Consider the following 21238-nt stretch of genomic DNA (forward strand, 5'->3'; position numbering starts at 1 on the left):
CTGTACCTCACTTCTGTGGGTTCATGTAGAGACACCAAGTCCAGATGAATTTTGAAGAGTTTTATTTATTTATTTTTATTTTTTACAGAGACAGAGAGAGAGTCAGAGAGAGGGATAAACATACAGGAATGGAGAGAGATGAGAAGCATCAATTATCAGCCTTTTGCTGCAACAACTTAATTGTTCATTGATTGCTTTCTCATATGTGCCTTGATCGTGGGCTTTCAGCAGACCGAGTAACCCTGTGCTTGAGCCAGCAACCCTGGGTCCAAGCTGGTGAGCTTTACTCAAACCAGATGAGCTCACACCCAAGCTGGCGACCTCGGGGGTCTCAAACCCAGGTCCTCCACATCCCGGTCCAAAGCTCTAGCCACTGCGCCACTGCCTGGTCAGGCTGAAGAGTTTTATTAAAGGAGGAGATTTATTAAATATGTCAGCTGCATCTGGCTGACATGGGACAGTTGCAAACCCAAATCATATGCCCCAAATACATTTCAGGGCTGTTTATTTATTTTATTTTATTTTAAATTTTATTTATTGATTTTTAGAGAGAGAGGAATGAGAAAGAGAGAGAGAAGGGGGAGGAGCAGGAAGCATCAACTCCCATATGTGCCTTGACCAGGCAAGCCCAAGGCTTTGAACTGGCAACCTCAGTGTTCCAGGTCGATGCTTTATCCACTGCGCCACCACAGGTCAGGCCAGGGCTGTTTATATACCCTTGATCACATACAAGCGTGGGAGAGCATGACATCATGGCACAAGCTTACAACATTTGTTTAGGGGCTACACAGAAACATTAAAACTTTCAAGGTAACACAATTAAAGATGTTTACAAATATTTTAGGGTTCATCTTCCCTCCTGTTTGTCAAATAAGTTTGTAAATATGATATATAGGTTTGCTCACTTATAGTTTGCATTGGGTGTGGGAAACAGGCTGTAAACACGCAGGGTTATTATACCCTAAGGCTTAGTTTTTGTTTTTTATATTTTTCCAAAGCTGGAAACGGGGAGGCAGACAGACTCCCACATGCACCCGACCGGGATCCACTAGGCATGCTCACCAGGGAGCGATGCTCTGCCTATCTAGGGCATTGCTCTGTTGCAACCAGAGCCATTCTAGCGCCTGAAGCAGAGGCCATAGAGCCATCCTCAGCGCCTGGGCCAACTTTGCACCAATGGAGCCTTGGCTGTGGGAGAGGAAGAGAGAGACAGAAAGGAAGGAGAGGGGGAGGGGTGGAGAAGCAGATGGGCGCTTCTCCTGTGTGCCCTGGCCGGGAACTCCTGCATGCCAGGTCTACGCTCTACCACTGAGCCAACCGGCCAGGGCCTAAGGCTTAGTTTTTTTTTTTTTTTTTCTTTTTCATTTTTCTGAAGCTGGAAACAGGGAGAGACAGTCAGACAGACTCCCGCATGTGCCCGACCGGGATCCACCCGGCACGCCCACCAGGGGCGACGCTCTGCCCACCAGGTGGCGATGCTCTGCCCATCCTGGGCGTCGCCATGTTGCGACCAGAGCCACTCTAGCGCCTGGGGCAGAGGCCACAGAGCCATCCCCAGCGCTAAGGCTTAGTTTTAAGACTAAGCCTTTCCCACCCTAAGTGACTTTGTATCAGAGATTTCCTTGTTTGTACATTGGATTAAAACAGTGGTTCTCAACCTGTGAGTCGCGACCCCTGCGGGGGTCGAATGACCAAAACACAGGGGTCACCTAAAGCCATTGGAAAATACATATTTAGCCAACACCTGTGTTTTGATCGTTTGACCCCCGCTGGGGTCATGACCCACAGGTTGAGAACCGCTGGATTAAAGGTTTTGACTTCTACACTATAAAATAGGGCAGACTGGGAGGTTGCTCCTCTTTGTTCCTGAGATTAGCATTAGAGAGGAGAGCAGAGTAAGGCCATGTGGAGGAGAGGAGAAACAGCCAAGATGGCGGAGTGCTGAAGGAGAAGCCAGTTTGTGCAAAGAGAAGGTGATGGGGAAGAGAGGTGAGTAAGGCTGGTGAGGTAGAAAACTTTGATTCTAGGAAACTCGAATGAGTCAGTGGCTTTGGGAGCCCTGAGTGGAAAGGGAAGTATTTTCCCACTGTGTGTATTTCTTGCCTGCAGTGTGCAAGCTAGGATAAAGATGATGGCCCACCAGTACTTGGCTCCATTATTTCATTACTGTCTGTCGAATCAAATGCGAACCTGCATGGGCCAGGGGGCTGTGATGGTGGCTGTGGTTACTGGCTTTACATGTTTTTAGCCTAGAGGTATGTTACTCCCACGATTCCAGGAAGGGGAAGGGACTTCAATCAATGTAGGGTGGTATGTAAATTATGTCTCTCATTGAAATAGAAGAAGTTTAGTCAGAAAGAGGGATAGATAGGGACAGACAGACAGAAACAGAGAGAAGAACCATCAGTCATCAGTTTTTCGTTGGGACACCTTACTTGTTCATTGATTGCTTTCTCATATGTGCCTTAACCATGGGCTTTCAGCAGACCAAGTAACACCTGCTCGAGCCAGCGACCTTGGATCCAAGGGCTGGTGAACTTTGCTCAAACCAGTTGAGCTTGTGCTCAAGCTGGCGACCTCGGGGTCTTGAACCTGGGTCCTCTACATCCCAGTCAGGCTCTTTGTTAATCTTTATTTTAGATTTAAAACTAAATGACCTATTGTTCTTGCAAGCCAGAAACTTCTACATTCTTCTCCCTCCCCTCCCCAAAGGAGGGACGGGACAGGAAAGCCTTACCTTACCTCCTGGAATATCAATATTAATTTGGTAACTTTTTTTTTTTTTTTTAATTTTTATTTATTTTATTTATTCATTTTAGAGAGGAGAGAGAGAGGGAGAGAGAGACAGAGATGGGGGGAGGAGCTGGAAGCATCAACTCCCGCATGTGCCCCGACCGGGCAAGCCCAGGGTTTCGAACCGGCGACCTTAGCATTTCCAGGTCGACGCTTTATCCACTGCGCCACCACAGGTCAGGCTTAATTTGGTAACTTACTACAATACCACCACAGGTCAGGCATCCACTATCTTATTGATGTACCTTGGTTGTATTTGCTGTCAATAAATATAATTGTGTTGTTATATTTATGGCCTGCATGTTATTTCCTGATTAGAAAGAACTGATTATCAGCAACGTTATGATAGATAACCTTTCAAGTACCTTTTTTCTTTCTTCATTTCTACTTTTAAACAACAAAATCCAATGGCATAAATTGTGTCCCAGTACAGTCCAAGCTCTACGTCGATCAGGCATCCCTGATTCGACTTCCCCATGCAATGGGACACTCCTGCTTATTAGCAGGGCTGGCAGCCTCTTCTTGACTACTCTTGAGGTGGCTATGAGGATGCTATTGATAAGTGCCAACGTTAACTGCCATTGGAGGAAAAACACAACCGACACACAAATTAGTTGCAATAATCACACAGGTAATTGATTACTCACAAATGCTTTTGGCGTGCGTAGGTACAACCTAAGGGGGCCCCATCGGCGTGCTCCTCTCGGCTGTCTTTGGTCAGAGCTCAGAGTGGCTGAGACAGTTCATGTTCACATTGGAGTCTGGGTGACTACTGCAGCAGGGGGCCTGTAAAGCCAGTAGCCACGCCCACCATCACAGCTGCCTGGCCTGTGCAGGTTCGCATTTGATTCAGACAGACTGTAATGAAACAACAGAGCCAAAAACTGATGCGCCATTACCTTTTTAATCCTAGCTCACACTTGGTGGGTGAGAAATCCACATAGTGGGAAAACACTTCCCTTTCCATTCAGAGCTCCCAAAGCCACTGACTTATCCGAGTTTCTTAGAATCAAAGGTTCCTACCTCATCAGCCTTGTTCACCTCTGTTCCTCATCTCCTTCTCTCTGCACAAACGGCAGAAACTGGCTTCTCCTTCAGCACTCTGTCATCTTGGCTGCTTCTCCTCTCCTCCATGTGGCCTTTCTCTGCTCTCCTCTCTAATGCTAATCTCAGGAACTGAGAGAGAGCAAGCTCCCGATCTGCCTCACTTTATAGTATAGAAATCAAAACCTTAATCCAATATATAAACAAGGGAGTCTCTGATATAAAGTCACTTATTTGAGGCATAATGGGATTCCTTATGAGAGTGCACCACCCCACATCATGCAATCAGTCAAGGATGTGGGGGAAAGCTTAGTTTTAAGACTAAGCCTTAGCCTGACCAGGTGGTGGCGCAGTGGATAGAGCGTCGGACTGGGATGCGGAAGGACCCAGGTTCAAGACCCCGAGGTAGCCAGCTTGAGCGCGGGCTCATCTGGCTTGAACAAAGAGCTCACCAGCTTAGACCCAAGGTCGCTGGCCCCAGCAGGGGGTTACTCGGTCTGCTGAAGGCCCGCGGTCAAGGCACATGTGAGAAAGCAATCAATGAACAACTAAGAAGTCGCAACGCGCAACGAGAAACTGATGATTGATGCTTCTCATCTCTCTCCGTTCCTGTCTGTCTGTCCCTGTCTATCTCTGCCTCTGTAAAAAAAAAAAAAAAAAAAAGACTAAACCTTAGACTATAACGACCCTGCATGCTTACAGACTGTCCCCCACACCCAATGCAAAGTATAAGGAAGCAAACATATATATCATATTTACAAACTTATTTCACCAACAGGGTCCCTCAACTTTAGTACCTTTTCTGGTCAACACTTTCTAACAGGTGTCAATCTATAGGATTATCACCTCAAACCACCTTTTTAGGAGTTCCTGGTAGGGAACCCCTTTTATGTTAATGTACTGAAATGTTTACATCAAACCACTTTTTAAGATGTTCTTATTTACATTAAGTTACAAAGTTATGACACCAATTCACTTCTTATCCATGTATAACTTCACACACACATTAACTGAGCCCTGCTTCGAAGTCAGACTCTGTTTATCACATCTGCACCCACTATATTAATTCCTATCCAGATGGCATAACATTATTTAATTTTCTTATTTATTTTTAATATTATATTTTAATTACTTTCATATATTGTGGTAAGGTACCAAAGAATTGTAAAACTTAGTATTGCCAACACCATTTTTTTTTTTTACAGAAACAGAGAGAAAGTCAGAGAGAGGGATAGATAGGGACAGACAGACAGGAACGAAGAGAGATGAGAAGCATCAATCATTAGTTTCTCTTTGCGACACCTTAGTTGTTCATTGATTGCTTTCTCATATGTGCCTTGACTGTGGGGCTGCAGCAGACCAGTAACCCCTTGCTCTAGCCAGAGATTTTGGGTCCAAGCTGGTGAGCTTTTGCTCAAACCAGATGATCCCGCACTCAAGCTGGCAACCTTGGGGTCTCGAATCTGGGTCCTCCGCATCCCAGCTCTAGCTACTGCGCCACTGGATGGTCAGACTGGCAATGCCATTTTAAAGAGGAAAACTTAGGCTTTGAAAGAGTAAAGGTTATCTGAAGAACTTCCTTTCCCTTTCAATAAGAGACAATATTTACATATCCTATACTAATTTTCACTCTTCCTCCCTTCCTGGAATCCTGAGAGTAACAAAGGGATGGGAGGTAGACACTAAAAGATTTGTGAATGTCTTTGTTATGTAAAACACATCACTATGTTGTTACCTTGTAAGTTTTAATATGTAGGAATTTTTTTTATAGATGTTATAAGCTTGTTAATGATTGATTATTGTGTCATGTTCCCCTTTTAACTCCAACCTGTATGTGATCAAGTGTGATAACTAGCCTCAGAGCTATATTTGTGGCTACACGATTTGGTTCAGCTATACCCCGTGTAAGTCATATGCAGCTGGCTTATTAATAAATCTCCTCTTAAAAATTCTTCTGGACTGACCAGGAGGTGGCGCAGTAGATAGAGCGTTGGACTGGGATGCAGAGGACCCAGGTTCGAGACCCCGAGGTCACCAGCTTCAACGTGGACTCATCTGGTTTGAGCAAAATCTCACCAGCTTGGACCCAAGGACGCTGGCTAAGCAAGGGGTTACTCAGTTTGCTGAAGGCCCACGGTCAAGGTACATATGAGAAAGCAATCAATGAACAACTAAGGTGTCGCAATGAAAAACTGATAATTGATGCTTCTCATCTCTTTCCATTCCTGTCTGTCCCTATCTCTCTCTCTCTCTGACTCTCTCTGTCCCTGCCAAAAAAAAAAAATCTTCTGTATCCTGCCTTGCTGTCTCTACATAACCCGTGGAATTAAGGTACACTACCTTATAATAATATCTTCCATATTTTTGTTTTTTATATTTCTATATATTTAATTACTATAACATTAGATTACTACAACAAATTGGAAATCTAATTGGCTTTATTTTAAGCAACTAGAAGGATGCTATAATGGTTAGACAAAACAGGAAGTTCTCGCCCTGGCCAGTTGGCTCAGCGGTAGAGTGTCGGCCTGGCGTGCGGGGGACCTGGGTTCGATCCCCGGCCAGGGCACATAGGAGAAGCACCCATTTGCTTCTCCACCCCCCCCCTCCTTCCTCTCTGTCTCTCTCTTCCCCTCCCGCAGCCAAGAGGAAAGATGGAGCAAAGATGGCCCGGGCGCTGGGGATGGCTCCTTGGCCTCTGCCCCAGGCGCTAGAGTGGCTCTGGTCGCGGCAGAGCGACGCCCCGGAGGGACAGAGCATCGCCCCCTGATGGGCGTGCCGGGTGGATCTCGGTTGGGCGCATGTGGGAGTCTGTCTGACTGTCTCTCCCCGTTTCTAGCTTCAGAAAAATACAAACAAAACAAAACAAAACAGGAAGTTCTTATAGGAAGAAGCGTGGGGGAAGGGAACAAAGGAAAAGAAAGGGTTATTTTTAGACCAAAGACATCATCTTTTGAGAAGAAAGGAATGGCAAGGGTTTTTAATCATGCAGACGCCTCTTCTTTCCTTTTTTTTAAAAAAATTTTTTTTAATTTATTCATTTTTTAGAGAGGAGAGACAATGAGAGAGAGAGGAAGAACAGGAAGCATCAACTCCCATATGTGCCTTGACAAGACAAGTGCAGTGTTTTGAACCGGCGACCTCAGTGTTCCAGTTCGATGCTTTATCTACTGTGCCACTACAGGTCAGGCCGCCTCTTCTTTCTATAGGGTGTGGGGTTGGGGTGGGGAATAGAGAGGTCCCACAGGACAGATCATTTCCTTGGTGTTGGCCAGAAAATGCCAGACTGCTTAAGATTATGTTTCTGGGAGAGGTTGAAATAGAACATGCCTAGGTCAGGTGTTAAGTCTAGGTTTGGCACCATGGCTTTAGCCCAAGTGAGGCCATTTTGGACTGTGGTTTTCTCTTTAACATTGCATTTATTGTCTTAGCCCAAATTCCTATAAACGTTATCCTTTGTCAAAGACACATTTCACGGTTGATAAAAAATAGCCAGACTGCGCCTGACCTGTGGTGGCACAGTGGATAAAGCATCGACCTGGAAATGCTGAGGTCGCCGGTTCGAAACCCTGGGCTTGCCTGGTCAAGTCACATATGGGAGTTGATGCTTCCAGCTCCTCCCCCCTGTCTCTCTCTCCTCTCTCTCTCCCTCTCTCTCTCCTCTCTAAAATGAATAAATGAAAAAAAAATAAATAAAAAATAGCCAGACTGCCATTCAGGAAGGGCCTTCAGCTGAGGTTCCTGGACTGAGGATGGACTTGGCAGTGTATGTAAGCCTGTGTGTCCTACAGGTTCCCTCACATTACTGGCACATTTTGCTGGAGAAAAGTCCTCACCTTTTAGCAGTTTCCCAAAGGGGCCGTGACACAGAAGAGCTATCAATTTCTGTGTGCTGGGAACAATGTGAAGCATCTAACCCATTATCCCTACTTTACAGAAAGAGTCATAAGAGTCTCCCTCCTCCTTTGCTATTCGTCCCACAGACCTTAGATGTGTCAGTGCTTGTCTTCCCTGGCCCACGACATAACATGTGAAGTCCTTGGCTTCTCCACAGGCACACATGCCTCTCTGCCCATGGTTTAAAACCTCTGCTTTCATCAACTGACATGTTCACCTAACCTAGGCTGATTTCGTCGCTCCAGTTTAAATCTTTGCTGTTCCATCTGAAGTGACTGTCCTCTGAATTAGGGTTTCCAGTAGCACCATCTGGGCTGACATTAATTTTGGAATGAATCTTTAATCTTATCTTGAAAGGGTTTGTTGTTTCACAAAGAGTTCCTTAAATATTTCCATGTTATTTTTCCAGTTTACTCCTCCACTCTCCCGGAAAACCATGTGTGTTCATCAGGATTGGCGGCGTGTTTTGGACTAGTTGGTTTTTCTAATGATACAGTCACTGCACTGACAGATGTTTTAATAAATATTTTATTTTTTGGAGGGAGGAAGAAGTTATTTGTGGCTAGCCTACCGCTTACTATTTAAAATTTATGTGTCTGTGCTGTCTGCATTTCAAGATTATCTCACACTTGGTGCAGGGACTTATTTAAAATGCAAAACACTGGAAGGGAAATAAAACTCCACAGCCTGCTGGCAGATATGGTTACATGTGACAGTGCCAAACTGTGCATATATCTGAATGAAATTCCAGTCTCTGTTGAGATTATCTTCGATTTTATCAAGATGTCTTGATAAAACCAAATACTGTATTATTTCTTCCTTTTGACCAGGCATTTGTCAAACCTACTATAAAAAATAATAAAGAATTGATTCATACAAAAAATTTTTTTTGACTTCTTTGCAAACTGTCATCTTCTAAAAACGATGTAAGTAATAGAAGAAGGGTTCAAGAAACACGAAAAATAAATATACACAATATAAAGCAACCTTTATGTAAAGTTGTGGGTTTGATCCTGATCAGGGAACATAGAACAACCAACCAGTGAATGTAAAACTAAGTGGAACAATAAATTGATGTTTCCCTCTCTCCCCCTTCCTCTCTCTCTCAAATCAATAAATTAAATAAAAAGTAAAGCTATCTTTTTAAAAAGTGTTATTTTCCAATTACAGTTGGCATACTATCATCAGTTTCAGGTGTAGAGCATAGTGAGCTTTTGTTCTGAAGTAGATTAGACTAGAACCACAGTAAGTGCCCCGATATGAAGGCTATTGTCAGCAGTTGCACATCCGAGTGTCAAGTGTCAAGGGTTCAGATGAGCGAGGCAGGGCAGGTCGTGTTAGCTGAGAAGATGGCTGCGAGATAAGGCCCTGGAGCAGGCCACCGTGGCACTTAGGGTGCAGAGGGGAGCACACGGCAAGCGCTCGTTTCCTAAAGGGCCGTGATTAGGCCACCGGTGCTCGGTGTCACGTGGGAGACGGCAGACACCCAGGTCAAGAACCGACCTCTGACCTCGCGCTGCACTTCGGCCACCACAACTGAATTATGGGGCGTGGTGACCCAGTCGACCCTACCGACCCAGGGTCACGGGTGACACAGGCTTCCAGTCCGACCCCACTTCCACGGGATCAGGGGTCACGGCTCCTAATCTGACCGTGGGTCCCCAGGGCCAGGGAGTCATTCTTTAGTCCGGCTGTACCTGGCGCAAGCTCCACACCGGTCTGCCACGTGGGACCCGTGGTGACCCAGGAGCGGAGGCGAAGGGACAGGCACCGGCGCTATCCTAATGTCCGGCCTGAGGACACAAACCAAGCGCCAGTTTTCTCTGGAACAGCAGCCAGGCCGCCCCGGGGGTGGGGAGGGCAGGGGGGGGGCGGGGACTCAGCAGGAACTAGCTCTCCGCCGGCGCCTCAGGGCCGAGAACCTTCGGGAAATGCAAGGGCGGGCGGAGCGCATGCGCGGCTTCCGGTCGGGCGGAAGTGGACGCGGCACGCCGCCGACGCGTGACGCAGTTCCTGTTTGTTGTTGGAGAAAGGAGAAAGGAAAGCGCGAGGAGCCTCCGCCGTCATCAGCGTCGCCGCACCGGAGCCGAGGAAACCGGGCTGTCGTCCCGCCGCGCCCTCCCGCCGCAGGCTCCGCGTCCTCGGTGAGGGTCGCGCTGGCGACCGCGTGTGGGTCCGGCGCGGGCGAGTGTGGGGCCGGGCGCGACGCGGAGTCCAGGCCGGTCGCCTTCCCGCCTCGCCCGGTGTTCCCGGCCCGCGCCGGCGGTTGGGCCGAGGCTCGTGCGGGCGGCGGGCAATGGGGGCGTCTCGCCGGCCGAGCTCGCTCCGCGTCCCCCCCCCCCCCCCCCCCCCCCGCGAGCGGCCGCGGGTTCCCGGACGCCGCGAGTCCGGGCCTGGGCAGCGCGTTTTCTAGAATAAACTAAACTTTGTAGCACTTCTCCCCAAGTAGGGGCGGCAGGCAGGCAGGCCGGCCGGCCGGGAGTGCCGGGGGCGGGCTCGGCGACGCTGCGGGTGCGCTTGCCCATGGGGAGGCCACGGTGGGAAGCTCGCCGCCGCTCCGGGGCCGCCCCTGCGGCGTTCAGCATTTTCGTTCCAGTTGTGGATGCCGAGTCAGATTTTGTGGGCGGACCTTTTAATTAAGGCTGCGGTTGACGTAGTAGACGAGTTAAATGACCAAAAGAGGGAAAGATAAACCTTTCTCATTTGAACTTGTTTGCTGATCTTCCGGTTATTTAAAAAAAAAAACTTATTTTAGAGGGAGACAGACAGACGTGAATTTGTTGTTCCACTTATTGATGCATTCTTTGGTTCCTTCTTGTCTGTGCCTTGACTGGGCGTCCAACCCCACAACCTTGGCGTGTTGAACAGGCTACAGCCAACTGAACTAGGACTGTTGTTCTTCAGGTTTAATTAGTTACAGTTGTAAAAAAAAATTCTTGCGAATATTAAAAATATATATATTTTAAGGGATCACATACTTCTTCCCTTCCTCATCTTCCCTGGTCCACCCCACTTCCTGATTCTCTGGGAGGTTCAATACCACTTGTTTGGTTTTCCAATAAGAGGCTTCGGCTCCTGTGCCGTTGGGACTTTCTTTGCATGAAAAGGTTATAGCGCTCTGTGCACACGGCTTGATGAGCTGGGGAGTTTTTAGATGATGCAGAACATGGATTTGGGGAGGTGCTGATGACTTGCCAGGAAGTGGGCGGGGAAATGGGCTTAGTGTGGAGCTGCAGGAAGTGAGGAAGTAGGGGGACACAGAGCCTTTTTAAAAAGAATGTCAGGTAAGTTCAGCCTTCTCTTCAAAATATCAGTGTTTTTTAATCCTGGATTTGGAAGTGGTTTGTTTGAAAGGTATTTCTGGCTCCAGGACAGGGTGGGGGAGTATTGAGTAATGACTGAGTTATGGCTAGGGAATTCAACTCTTGAAAGTTGGAGCTAAGTGGCCTACAATAGCTTTTCTCTTTAAGCAAACCCAGTTTTCTTAGGTGGTAGAACCAAGAACATTTTCTCTTGTAATCTATTTTGGACAGTTTTGAGCCTAGCAACTCAAAAGCCAGGGTGTGCTGTGGTGATCTGTAGCTTTTTTTCAAAAAATTTTTTAACCATTTTAGAAGAAACTTTAAAACTAATTATTATTATTGATTAATTGCTTTTAGAGAGACGGGGGGGGGGGGGAGGGAAGAGGCATTCATTTCTTGTTCCACTTAGTTGTGCACTCACTCATTGGTTGCTTCCCAAATGTGTCCTGTCCTGCCCGCAATCTTGGTCTTTTGGGACCAATCTTTGACTGAGCTAACCAGCCAGGGCCTTTGGCAGATTATTTATAATTCATTTTTTCAGGATTGTCATGCAATCCTGACCATGTCACCTTAGTTGGTGTTACCAGTTCCTTGCTTTGGGGCAAAGGTCACTGCTTGGTTGGTTAATGTTTAAGGATGATTGCTCATCCTTTCTGATGTCTTGTTTCTAAGGAGTAAGTGAATTAGAATCAGCCCTTGTATTTGTAAGTTGATATTTTAACAGAATTTAAAAAATGATTTCTTTTTGCCTTTTCACTCGGACTTGATTCTAGAATTTAGGATGATGGTGTGTTAAAAATCTGGTTTGGGCCTGACCAGAGGTTGGCGCAGTGGATAGAGCGTCGAACTGGGAAGTGGAGAACCCAGGTTCGAGACCCCGAGGTCACCAGATTGAGCACGGGCTCACCAGCTTGGTTGGACCCAAGGTTGCTGGCTTGAGCAAGGGGTTACTTGGGCTGCTGAAGGCCCACGATCAAGGCACATATGAGAAAGCAATCAATGAACAACTGAGGTCTCGCAACAAAAAACTGATGATTGATGCTTCCCATTTCTCATTGTTCCTGTCTGTCCCTTCTATCCCTCACTCTAAAGAAAAACCAAAAAAAAACCGCCCCAAAAAATCCTGGTTTGGTTTAAATTTATCTAGGACACCACCTCGTGGTGCAGGGCAGGTAATTGCAGGCTTATTAAGGAAATATGAGAGGAATAATGAGAAGATTGAACAAATAATGTAGTTTCTCTTTGAATAGAATTTGAGAGAACTTAAAACTCAATAAAAGGGAGAAGGCCAGCAAAGTTGAAGATAAGAACAATGATAGAAATGATAATGTAGAATGGAAAGACAATTTTAAAGCCTAATTGGAGAAGTGACTTAATGGATACGTCAGTTGGTCAAAATTCAATGATTTTTTTGTGTATTGATTAGGTGTTTTTCCAAACTTTTTTATTTTTAGGACTTCTGAAATCACAGCTGACCTCTTTTTTAATAGCCTGCCTAAGATGTAAATTTTTAAAAAAGATTCTTATTTATTTATTTATTTATTCATTTTGGGGGGGGGGAGAGAGAAAGAAGGGGAGGAGCAGGAAGCATCAACTCCCATATGTGCCTTGACCAGGCAAGCCAGGGTTTTGAACCGGCAACCTCAGTGTTTCCAGGTTGACGCTTTATCCACTGCGCCACCACAGGTCAGGCCAGATGTAAATTTTAAATATTTATTTTTAAGGTGGAGGAATTAATTTCTGAAAAAAATAACTTCTAAGGTTTATAGTATATGTCAAAGCAGAGATTCTGTCTTTATATTCTTTGTCTTTGGTGCCTTATTTCAAAAGTTATATCTTATGTTAGGCATCGTTTGGTTTTCTCTTTAGTTTTATTACCTTATCTAAAGTCTTAAGGGATTTTCTGCCATTCTAAATGAGAAACAATGGCAGCCGTTGGTTATGGCTGTGAGGTGGTAGAACTATGTATCAGTATATTCAAATACTCCAGCTATGTCAGGAATCTTTTTGTTTTTTGTCCTCCCCACTGACAGCCATCTGTTCTTTGCGCCTGTTTCTGTGGTTTTGTTTATTCATTTGTTTTGTGTTTTTAGATAGCACATATACTATATTTTTCCATGTATAAGACGCTCCCATGTGTAAGATGCACCTTAATTTTGGGGTCCGAAATTTGAAAAAAGAAATGTATTACATAAAGCTATTGAATTCAAGTCTTATTCATCATAAAATTCAGACAACTCTTCATCACTGTCAAAACGTCTATCCCTTAGCTTGTCCTCATCTGTATCTGATGACAAATCACTGTCTTCAACAATGAGCACAAAAACAAGTGCAAAAAAGTGGGAAATGCAAGTAAAAAAAACTACAACCACTGTATAAGACGCAACCAGTTTTTAGAACCCAAATATTTTGGAAAAGGGTGCGTCTTACGCATGGGGGGAAATACAGGAAGTGAAATTGTGGTGTTTGTCTGACTTGTTTCACTGAATCCAGTACCTTCTAGGTGCTTCCGTGTCACAGTGGCGAGATTTCATTCTTTATGGCTGAGTAGTATTCATTGCGCACATGCACCACTATCCATTCTTCATCAGTGGATGGCTACCTAGGTTGTGTCCATATCTTGCCTATTGGATTAGTAGGCTTAGTTATAAGTGTCAGTTGCCTTTGGAAGGGTGATTTCCTCAGGCAAAAGGTGATTTTGTGTCCTTTAAAATGCTCATTTAGCCCTGGCTGGAGTGGCTTGGTTGGTTGGAGCATCGTCTTGAAGTGCAGAGGTCTGGTAAGGGCACATACAGGATCAGATGTTCCTGTCTCTCTCCTGCTCTCTCCCTTTTAAAAAAATTAAAAAAAAAAATTTTTTTTTTGTATTTTTCTGAAGCTGGAAACGGGGAGAGACAGTCAGACTCCCGCATGCGCCCGACCAGGATCCACCTGGCACGCCCACCAGGGGGCGATGCTCTGCCCCTCCGGGGCGTTGCTCTGCTGCGACCAGAGCACCACTCTAGTGCCTGGGGCAGAGGCCAAGGAGCCATCCCCAGCGCCTGGGCCATCTTTGCTCCAATGGAGCCTCGGCTGCGGGAGGGGAAGAGAGAGACAGAGAGGAAGGGGGGGGGTGGAGAAGCAAATGGGCGCTTCTCCTATGTGCCTTGGCCGGGAATCGAACCCAGGTCCCCGCACGCCAGGCCGACGCTCTACCGCTGAGCCAACCGGCCAGGGCCTAAAGAAATTTTTTAAAAAAATTTTATTTATTTCAGAGAGTAGAGACAGACACAGAGAAAGAGAGAGAGGGAGGAGCAGTAAACATCAACTCCCATATGTGCCTTGACCAGGCAAGCCAAGGGTTTCAAACCGGCGACCTCAGCATTCCAGGTCGATGCTTTATCCACTGTGCCACCACAGGTCAGGCTCTCCCCTTCTTTCTAAAAATCAATAAAAAATAAACATTAAAAAAAGTAAACATAGGCCCTGGCCAGTTGGCTCAGCGGTAGAGTGTCGGCCTGGCGTGCGGGAGTCCCGGGTTTGATTCCCGGCCAGGGCACAAAGGAGAAGCGCCCATCTGCTTCTCCATCCCTCCCCCTCTCCTTCCTCTCTCTCTCTCTCTCTCTCTCTCTCTCTCTCTCTCTCTCTCTCTCTCTCTTCCCCTCCCACAGCTGAGGCTCCATTGGAGCAGGGATGGCCCGGGTGCTGGGGATGGCTCTGTGGCCTCTGCCTCAGGCACTAGAATGGCTCTGGATGCGACAGGGCAACGCCCCAGAGGGGCAGTACATCGCCCCCTGGTGGGCATGCCGGGTGGATCCCGGTTGGGCGCATGCGGGAGTCTGTCCGACTGCCTTCCCGTTTCCAGCTTCGGAAAAATGAAAAAAAAAAAAAAAAAAAAAAGTAAACATAAAAAATAATGAAAATGGCCTGACCTGTGGTGGCGCAGTGGATAAAGCGTCGACCTGGAAATGCTGAGGTCACCGGTTCGAAACCCTGGGCTTGCCTGGTCAAGGCACATATGGGAGTTGATGCTTCCAGCTCCTCCCTACCTTCTCTCTCTGTCTCTCTCTCTCTCCCTGTCTCTCTCTCTCTCTCCCTTTCTCTCTCCTCTCTAAAATGAATAAATAAAAAATTAAAAAAAAATATAAAAAAAAATAATGAAAATGCTCATCCTACCCTTTTCGCCAAAAGCGTTAGTGTTTGCCTCGTGTGCCTGTGCTTTGGCACCCTTGTGCACTTTCCATGACAGGCCTTGGAGCTTGATGGTTTTCCGTTGTGCCTGCAGTGTTGCCCCCAGCTGGAGTGCTCAGCCAGGACTGCTTGAGTTGGACTCTACTTCCTGGTTTGTCTGCATTCTGATTTCCCTTCTTCAATTAATAGTGGAATCCAGAGTTTAGTAAAGTTGGGAAAAAATATTTTTGCGCGCGCACACACACACACACACACACTACCCTGGCTGGTTAGCTCAGTTGGTTAGAGTGTTATCCAGAATTACCAAGGTTGCAGGTTCGATTTCTGGTCGGGGCACACACTGGAAGCAACCAGTGAATGTATACAGCTAAGTGGAACAGCAAATTAATGTTCTCTCCCTCTCTGTCTCCCACCTGCCCTCCCCCTCTCCTGTTAGATATACAATGTGTCTGTAAAGTCATGGTGCACTTTTGACTGGTCACAGGAAAGCAACAAAAGATGACAGAATTGTGAAATCTGCACCAAAATAAAAGGAAAACCCTCCCCGTTTCTGTAAGATGATGTGGCAGCATGTGCGCATGCGCAGATGACGACGTAACACCGTGTATACAGCGGAGCAGCCCATGGCCATGCCAATTGAAATGTGGATGGTACAGAGGAAAGTTCAGTGTGTTCGGTGGCTCGCTAAATTCGAATCCATGACCAAAGTGCAACGTGAATATTGGTGCGTTTATAACAAAGTGCCACCACTTAGGAATAACATTACTCGGTGAGATAAGCAGTTGAAGGAAACTGGCAGTTTGGTGGAGAAACCCCGTTCTGGTAGGCCATCAGTCAGTGACAAGTCTGTAGAGGCTATACGGGATAGCTACCTAAGGAGCCCTAAAAAATATGTGCGTGAGCCCACATCGAACTGCACTGAACAGGTATGAAACTGGGAGAGTTTTCCTTTTATTTGGTGCAGATTTCACATTTCTATCGTCTTTTGTTGCTTTCCTGTGACCGGTCAAAAGTCCACTGTGACTTTACGGACACACTATATATATGTAACATACAGTTGAAGTTCACAAATATTAGAGACAGAGCTCTTGTGATGTGTTCTACTTTATTTTAATGAAAGGAATCTAATAGGTGACAGTGGTCCCTATCTATTCATGAAGCCAGTAACTTCCTTGTGTTTCAGGAATGTAGGGGATATTGGGTAAAGACAAATATTTAAGTAGGTGATCTGTGATAAGGAAGGTCATGTCTATATTTGTTTCTCTCCTACCTGTGTATTTGGTCTGAGAGTCATCAGGTAATAAAAGGACACCTGGGAAGCTGCTCCAGATTTTTTTCTTTCTTTTTTTTTTTAAAAAAATTTATTGATTATAGAGAGAGGGAGGGAGTGAGAAAAAGAAAAAGGGAGAAACATCAGTTTGTTCCTGTACATGCTCTGACTGGAATCATACTTGAAACCTATGCATCTTGGAAAGACGCTCTAACCAACTGAGCTACCTGACCTTCTTCTTAAACTTCTTGCCTACTAGTATTGCAAGAAATCAGTTTGATGCCTCAACATGAATCTAACATTTAAAAAACATTGTACTTAAAATTGCCTTTTTTCTGGGTTCATAGAAGTAATATGTATTTGACTTGTTTTCACTAAAGATAAGGAATGTCTTCAGTAGACATATGGCCTTTCAAATATGTTACTTAGAACAGTGTACAGTGAGTACAAATCTGTGTGTGGGTGATAATGAAAGGCTTTCTGGAAGAAGAAACTCGTTCCCCTTGCTTCAGCTCCATTTTCAAAGTGGAGTCTTGGGTTAGAAAGGAATGAAGGAATGTTTTTGTTTAGTTTTTTTGTTTTAGCACGCAGAGCAAGGTTTCTTCTTCAATTCTAGATGGAGAGATACTTGAGAAAGGTGTTGTGGGTGAATGAGGGTCACTTTTGTCCAATAAACACCTTATTGGTGTGGATGATCAAGATTTGGGAGATGGAGTAGCAGAAGGCCTCAGATATGGAGATATCTTTTTTTTTTTTTTTTTTTTTTCATTTTTCTGAAGCTGGAAACGGGGAGAGACAGTCAGACAGACTCCCGCATGCGCCCGACCGGGATCCACCCGGCACGCCCACCAGGGGCTACGCTCTGCCCACCAGGGGGCGATGCTCTGCCCATCCTGGGCGTCGCCATGTTGCGACCAGAGCCACTCTAGCGCCTGAGGTAGAGGCCACAGAGCCATCCCCAGCGCCTGGGCCATCTTTGCTCCAATGGAGCCTTGGCTGCGCGAGGGGAAGAGAGAGACAGAGAGGAAAGCGCGGCGGAGGGGTGGAGAAGCAAATGGGCGCTTCTCCTGTGTGCCCTGGCCGGGAATCGAACCCGGGTCCTCCGCACGCTAGGCCGACGCTCTACCGCTGAGCCAACCGGCCAGGGCGAGATATCTTTTTTTTTTTTTTTTAATTTTATTTATTTATTCATTCATTTTAGAGAGGAGAGAGAGTTAGAGTGAGAGAGAGAGAGAGAAAGGGGGGAGGAGCAGGAAGCATCAACTCCCATATATGCCTTGACCAGGCAAGTCCAGGGTTTTGAACCGGTGACCTCAGCATTTCAGATCAACGCTTTATCCACTGCGCCACCACAGGTCAGACAGATATGGAGATATCTAAGCCCCCACACCAAGCTTGGGAAATTCAGGGACACTGTAAGGCCTCAGAGTGATATGTTTTTAACAGTTGTGTTGGGCACATACACTATTTTTTGTTATGAACACGATGCTTGGAGGAGGTAGCTATAGGAGGTTTGGGATCCTGTAGTGTTCTTTTAGTGCTTTTTCCAGTGAGACACAGGAAACAGAAGTTAAGTGATGGTGGTTCTATTAGGAAATCTAGGCACTTTTTTTCCTCAGACTTAACAAGAGTGACCTAGACTTAATTACACAGAATTGTACTTTCTAGAACTCTAGTAATAAAATGTGTAAGTACACGTAATGATGGTTTAATTCAGGGGTAGTCAACCTTTTTATACCTACTGTCCACTTCTGTATCTCTGTTAGTAGTAAAATTTTCTAACTGCCCACCGGTTCCACAGTAATGGTGATTTATAAAGTAAGGAAGTAACTTTACTTTATAAAATTTATAGAGTAGAGTTACAGCAAGTTAAAGCATATAATAATAATTACTTACCAAGTACTTTATGTTGGATTTTTGCTAAGTTTGGCAGAATAAATCTTTATAAAACAACTTACTATAGTTAAATATATCTTTTTATTTATACTTTGGTTGCTTCGCCACTGCCCACCATGAAAGCTGGAACGCCCACTAGTGGGCAGTAGGGACCAGGTTGACTACCACTGGTTTAATTCATCTGTTTGGTGATTGGAGATGTGCAGCTGATTGAACTTTGGGAGTTGGAACTTGTGTTCCATGTGTTGATACAATGGTCCGCACTGGCTACAGTGCAGGCATCAGTTGGGAGGTGGCGCATGGATTCCAGCCTTCACCAATGGTGGGTACCCTGGTTCGTTTGCGTATCTATTTGGGTGGCCAAGAGTGGACCCTAGGGTAAAGTGTTAATGTGCAGACTGGGAAGAAAAGCGTTTCCAGTTGAGTCAGCTGTGTTGGGAGGACAGACTGCAGATCATGGGGCTTGCTGCTGCATTGGAGGGACAGCTGGGAAGTGAAACGCTAGTGAAAACTGGTTGTATTTGTTTGGGGTGACCAGTGAATGGCTCTAGGCTTCTTGAGGAGAAGACTAGATTAGGATATGTAGAATTTAACAGTTACTGGTTTGCAGTCATATTTACTTAAAGATTTTTAATTGATTTTAGAGAAAGGTGAGAGAGAGAGAGAGAGAAACACAGATCCATTTCCATATGTGCCCTGACCGAGTATTGAACCAGTAACCTTAATGTACAGCAGGGGTCCCCAAACTACGGCCCGCGGGCCACTTGTGGCCCCCTGGGGCCATTTATCCGGCCCCCACCGCACTTCTGGAAGGGCACCTCTTTCATTGGTGGTCAGTGAGAGGAGCCTAGTTCCCATTGAAATATTGGTCAGTTTGTTGATTTAAATTTACTTGTTATTTATTTTAAATATTGTATTTGTTCCCATTTTGTTTTTTTACTTTAAAATAAGATATGTGCAGTGTGCATAGGAATTTGTTCATAGTTTTTTTATAGTCCGGCCCTCCAACGGTCTGAGGGACAGTGAACTGGCCCCCTGTGTAAAAAGTTTGGGGACCCCTGATGTACAAGGATGATGCCCTAACCAACTGAACTATCCAGCCAGGGCTGCAGCCACATTTTCATATTTTGCTAACTTGGCTTGGTTAATCAAAATTTACCTTGGTAAGTGGACAAGAGGCTTTGGGTCTTCTTGATCATCCATTGGAATATGAGGGAACTTGAGAAGCTCCCAGACATTCTGTAATTATTAAAAGCTTTGTTCTGTGTACCCACCAATTTGGTAAGCCACCTTATTCTCTGCCAGGGACTGTGTTGCTGAGATCTAGAGATTGAGTGGTGTGGGTCCTGCCCTTAAGGACCTTGTGGTCTAAAAACATTTAAAAAAAACCCAGGGATGTGTGATGATTATTGTAAAGGAGGCATGTACACAGTGTACTCCAGGTAAGAGAAGGTACGTGGAGCATGTCTTCAGGAGAGATGAAGTAGCTTAGCATTGGGGTGAGGGTAAAAATGCATCTGGGGGGGGTGCGGGCTTAGGGGCTCCTGGCAAGGTGCACACAAGAGAACTGTCTGGAGCAGGCGTCCCCAAACTACGGTCCGCGGGCCGGCCATTTATCCAGCTCCCACTGCACTTCTGGAAGGGGCACCTCTTTCATTGGTGGTCAGTGAGAGGACCACTGTATTTGGCAGCCCTCCAATGGTCTGAGGGACAGTGAACTGGCCCCCTGTGTAAAAAGTTTGGAGACCCCTGGTCTGGAGTCTCCATGGGGAGGATGCAGTGCTGTGGAGCAGAGTATGGTTTTCTCTGGAAGGTGCTTTGGGGAGTACACTAATGAAATTTACTTCATTTCATTTATACTTTTTTTTTTGTATTTTTCTGAAGCTCTGAAATGATGAGCCCAGCCTGCCCCATAAACTTACACTTACCTGGAGTACACAGTGCTCTTGAGTGCACCTTGCCAGGAGCCCCTAAGCCCACACCCCCCCAGATGCATTTTTACCCTCACCCCAATGCTAAGCTACTTCATCTCTCCTGAGGACATGCTCTGCTCCATGTACCTTCCCTTACCTGGAGTACACTGTGTACATGCCTCCTTTACAATAATCATCACACATCTGAGCTCTCTGAAACGGGGAGAGACAGTCAGACAGACTCCCGCATGCGCCCGACCGGGATCCACCTGGTACGCCCACCGGGGGCGATGCTCTGCCCCTCCGGGGGGATGCTCTGCCGAGACCAGAGCCACTCTAGCGCCTGGGGCAGAGGCCAAGGAGCCATCCCCAGCGCCCGGGCCATCTTTGCTCCAATGGAGCCTTGGCTGCGGGAGGGGAAGAGAGAGACAGAGAGGAAGGAGAGGGGGTGGGGGTGGAGAAGCAAATGGGTGCCTCTCCTATGTGCCCTGGCCAGGAATTGAACCCAGGTCCCCCACATGCCAGGCTGACGCACTACCGCTGAGCCAACCTGCCAGGGCCTCATTTATACTTTTTAATTAATTTTTTAGGGGGAGAGAGAGAGAGAGAGAGACATCAATTTGTTGTTGCACTTATGAATTCATTGGTTGATTCTCGTATGTTACTGTAGAACCTGCAACCTTGGCATGTTTGGGATGACACTCGACCCAACTGAGCTACTGGACCAGAGCTTACTTCATTTTAATAGTTACATCTTGTTGAAGAAGAAATAACTTAGCATTTGTATTGTAATCTGTGACTTTTGTGATTATTACACTGTGCCTGTTAATAAAGTCAATTTTTAAAAATATAAACATAGTAAAGGAGATATGTGGAATAAGACTCGGAACAGAAATTGGTAAAACCTACTAAACTGTAGGAAATAATAACTGAAGGGTTTGAATAACAGACTT

General features: G+C 45.9%; 1 protein-coding gene across 4 annotated transcripts in view; it reads left to right on the forward strand.

The window, feature by feature from the left end:
- The first annotated feature begins 9730 nt into the window (after positions 1-9730).
- The window catches only part of DNAJB6 (DnaJ heat shock protein family (Hsp40) member B6), a 50837-nt gene continuing 39329 nt past the window's right edge, over positions 9731-21238 (forward strand). For 2 of the 4 annotated variants that reach the window (XM_066234550.1, XM_066234546.1), the window contains exon 1: positions 9731-9878. The gene's annotated coding sequence lies outside the window, so the exon portion shown is untranslated. Of the gene's footprint in view, positions 9879-10950; positions 11019-21238 lie in introns of those variants that run through there. The other 2 variants (XM_066234548.1, XM_066234547.1) reach the window with 2 other exon arrangements.

The sequence above is a fragment of the Saccopteryx bilineata genome, chromosome 6, assembly GCF_036850765.1.
Source record: "Saccopteryx bilineata isolate mSacBil1 chromosome 6, mSacBil1_pri_phased_curated, whole genome shotgun sequence".
Classification (NCBI taxonomy): Eukaryota; Metazoa; Chordata; class Mammalia; order Chiroptera; family Emballonuridae; genus Saccopteryx; species Saccopteryx bilineata.